This window comes from Pinus tabuliformis, chromosome 1_2 (genome assembly GCF_031772625.1).
Source record: "Pinus tabuliformis cultivar Carrire ecotype Pingquan chromosome 1_2, CPIR1, whole genome shotgun sequence".
NCBI lineage: Eukaryota > Viridiplantae > Streptophyta > Pinopsida > Pinales > Pinaceae > Pinus > Pinus tabuliformis.
In genome coordinates, this window is record NC_142298.1 from 1150290149 (window position 1) to 1150294662 (window position 4514).

Sequence of the window (4514 nt, forward strand, 5' to 3'; positions counted from 1 at the left end):
CCCGAGCAGTTTCTTGGAAACTCGCTTCGGATATAAAACTTTGAGTATTCAAAGATGATCTTGTTATTCCTAATAACATGGTTTGATAGTGGATTGCCTCTTCCAGAGCACGATCCATTCTCTGTGCTCGTGATAATCCAATGAGCTCCCCCGGTGAAAAAACATTAATCGTTCCATCTTCTGAAATTAAGACTTTCGATGTCCTTTGGCATACAATAACCTCTATATGCTTATCATAAATTCGTACCCCTTGGGATCGGTAAACTTTTTGAATCTGATTGACCAAATGAATCTGACTTTTCTCAATAGTTATCCTAGCTCTTATGAATAACCCCCAAAGACTTCCAAGAAATCTTGTCATATCTCCAGTCCAATTTTCAAAACTTTCTTTCAGATTCATCGATATTAAATTATTCAAACGGGCTTCTGACAATTGTTCAACTTTAGGAAGACCTTGAATTATATCACTGGATTTGAACCTTTCATATATTAATGTTATCAATGTATCTCCCTTGTCAAGAATTTCTCCATAATGACTATGGACAATCGCTTTTCATCAATGGACCCCTTATGAAGGGAAGAAGTGCGATTAATTTTACAAATTATTACCTCTCTAATAAAATAGATTGAATAGATATCTATCTTTCTTTTTTATAAATGTTTCTATGGACATGTGGAAAAGAGAAAGAAAAGGACTGCTACCCCTACCTCCACTCGGACCAAGACATCACTTTTACCGAAAAAAGTTAAAGTTTTTAAAAATATTTTTTATTTTGTACCATATTCAATTCTTTAGGTTTCTATTGAATTGAAAAAGAAAGGATGTTCATTCAGTCGTCTTGTTTATTTATAGGAAATCTCCTCCAGATATTTTTTTTTAATGATGAACCTATATGAACAATTGTATATCAATACTCGAATACGCTATCTCTTACATATGTTCATTCATAGATCAGGATATTTTTCATATATATATATGAATGGAATAGAATTTCCTTTTGGGGAGCCTTGGTGGTGAAATGGTAGACACGCGAGACTCAAAATCTCGTGCTTAAGAGCGTGGAGGTTCGAGTCCTCTTCAAGGCATAATATTGCTCATGCTTATTGAATGATCGGCGATGAATAACTCATCTATCATTTTGGTTCTGACCAAAATAGGTTTCATCCGAACCCTCAAAAAATAACCTAGAGAAGAAGAAAAATTCTTGGATAATTGATGAGAACAGACCCTATACAGTTTGGACCGAAGATGGAAATAAAATTGCCAAAAAATTAGAAGATAATATCTACATTTTTTAACTAGGAGATGAGCACCCTTTATAGCTATAATAGGTCTTTCGCCATATCTAACATAGTGAATTTTAGGATCCTTCAACGACCAGATACTTTTCAATGAATTTCGATGAGAAAAAATGATAATATGTTTTATCTTTCGATGAAAATGAGTTCGCTGAGGCAAAGATCCATGAGACAACGATCGTGAATGAGAGGATCGTTTAAGACAGGAAAATAAAATGGATTCGCATTCATAGTCATAATGATTCAACAGGAATAGGAAGAATCTCGTATTTACTCTGGGGACGACAATAATTGATCTTTGTAAATTCTCTGGACTATTTCTATAGTCATAGAGAATATATCGTAATGGGTGCAAGAAGGGAGCATCTCGGATCCAACAATGAAATGTTCGAACCAAAATTTCTGGATGAATAGAATAGGATATTCATGCATCTGATATAGAATTTGAATGCAGGAATTTATGCTCTAAGAAGGGAAATATTGAATGGATCGACCAGAAACTCTTACATTTATTCATCCCTTCCACAAAATATTTTGACCATATAGAGAACGGAACTTCCAGGACCAATGTAAGTTCTTCTAGTACTGATTCAGAATAGAAACTCTTCTTGCGATCAGCTAATGTATTTGGATTGCAATTCACGAATAAAACAATTGAATGATTTCGTTGACGTATTTGACCAATCAAACGTTTTACAGTTAGGTATTAAACACACCAGGATCCGATTATAGGAGTCTTATTCTAGGACCCATTATAGGAGTCTTATTCCAGTGTTTATCAGTGGTGGTATACAATTGGCTTACGCACTAACGAAGATCTTTATGCTGGAGCTCTTTTCTTGCTATTTATTTCTGTCATCTTTTTAATAGCGGGTAGGTTACATCTACAACCTAAATGGAGACCAAGTGTTTCATGGTTCAAAAATGTCGTATCCCATCTCAATCATCATTTGTTAGGACTCTTCGGAGTCAGTTCTATAGCTTGGACAGGGCATTTAGTTCATGTTGCTATTCTTGAATCAAGGGGAGTGCACGTCAGATGGGATAATTTTTTGGATGTATTACCGCATCCCGAAGCTTTAGAACCACTTTTCACAGGTCAGTGGAATCTATATGCTCAAAATCCTGATTCTAGTAGTCACTTATTCGATACCTCCCAAGGGGCGGGAACTGCTATTCTAACTCTTCTCGGAGGATTCCATCCACAAACTCAAAGTTTATGGCTGGATGATATGGCTCATCATCATTTAGCTATTGCATTTGTTTTTTCAATTGCTGGTCATATGTATAGAACCAACTTTGGGATTGGTCACAGTATGGAAGATATTTTGGAGGCACATGTTCCTCCAGGAGGCCTATTAGGATACGGACATAAGGGTCTTTATAACATAATCAATAATTATCTTCATTTTCAATTGGGTCTTGCTTTAGCTTCTTTGGGGGTTATAACTTCCTTGGTAGCTCAACAGATGTATTCTTTACCCGCTTATGCATTCATAGCACAAGACTTCACCACCCAAGCTGCATTATATACTCATCACCAATACATTGCCGGGTTCATTATGATAGGAGCCTTTTCTCATGGAGCTATATTCCTCATTAGGGATTATAATCCAGAACAAAATAAGGATAATGTATTAGCGAGAATGTTGGAGCAGAAAGAAGCTATAATATCTCATCTTAGTTGGGTTAGTTTATTACTAGGTTTCCATACCTTGGGACTTTATGTCCATAATGATGTTATTCTTTCTTTCAGTACTCCAGAAAAACAAATCTTGATCAAGCCCATATTTTCTCAGTGGATACAATCTGCTCATGGTAAGATGTTATATGGTTTCGATATACTCCTATCTTCAACAAGTGGTCCAGCATTCGTTGCAGGTAAGAGCATATGGTTACTCGGTTGGTTAAATGCTATTAATGATAATAATAATTCATTGTTCTCAACAATTGGTCTTGGAGACTTTTTGGTTCATCATGCTATTGCTCTAGGTTTGCATACAACTACATTGATCCTAGTTAAAGGTGCTTTGGATGAGCGCGGTTCCAGGTTAATACCAGATAAAAAAGGTTTTGGTTATAGTTTTCCTTGCGATGGTCCGGGACAGGGTGGTACTTGCGATATCTCGGCCTGGGATGCTTTTTATTTAGCAGTTTTCTGGATGTTGAATACTATTGGATGGGTTACTTTCTATTGGCATTGGAAGCATATAACATTATGGCAGGGTAATGTAGCACAATTTAATGAGTCTTCCACTTATTTAATGGGATGGTCAAGAGATTATCTATGGTTAAATTCTTCACAACTTATTAATGGATACAATCCTTTTGGTATGAACAATTTATCTATTTGGGCGTGGATGTTCTTATTCGAGCATCTTGTTTGGGCTACTGGATTTATGTTCCTTATTTCCTGGCGTGGATATTGGTAGGAACTCATCGAAACTCTTGTATGGGCCCATGAACGCACCCCTTTAGCTAATTTAGTTCGATGGAGAGACAAGGCAGTTTATTTAGTTGGATACTGCTCTACGCTGAGGACATCCTCGAAGAGCAGGAGATTTTTTTCTATTCTCTATTTGTTGTCTTGCATTTCTAATAATTTGTTGAATAATGGGCATTCTAGCTATATTGTATGCGAAATAAACTGGTCCTCGTTGATCCTAACCATACCATATCAGGTGATTATGAAATGAATCACTTCCCCCCCCCCTTTTTTGAAAAGGAACAAAGAGATCACAGTTTACAGTTCATTATAAAACTAAATTAAAAAGAGGATCTTCCGTTATGAGATCAACCTTCCGCTACGACATCAGCAATGCCATAAGCTCGGGCTTCTGTTGCTGACATAAAAACATCTCTGTTCAGGTCCCACTGAATTACCTCTCCGGGTTGGCCCGTTCTTTCTATATAACATTTGGTTATGTAATCACGAAGCATCGTTACGTGTTTCGATTTGTTATGAAAATCTGCAGCCGATCCGTCATAATAGGAATTAGCAGGTTGGTGGATCATAACCCTAGCGTGAGGTAATGCTATACGTTTAGGCATTTCTCCCCTGATTAGGATGAAAGATCCCATTGAAGCAGCTACCCCCATGCATATTGTATGTACATCTGGGACTATTGCTTGCATCATATCGAAAATACCTACCCCTGGTATCACTGATCCACTGGGACAGTTGATAAATGAGAAAATATCTTTATTTGCATCTT

The 4514-nt window shown here is 36.8% G+C and overlaps 1 non-coding gene across 1 annotated transcript; it reads left to right on the forward strand.

The window, feature by feature from the left end:
- The first annotated feature begins 1005 nt into the window (after window positions 1-1005).
- TRNAL-CAA (transfer RNA leucine (anticodon CAA)) lies at window positions 1006-1086 on the forward strand. Its single transcript has one exon. It is a non-coding gene; the product is annotated as a tRNA-Leu (tRNA).
- The last annotated feature ends 3428 nt before the right edge of the window (window positions 1087-4514 follow it).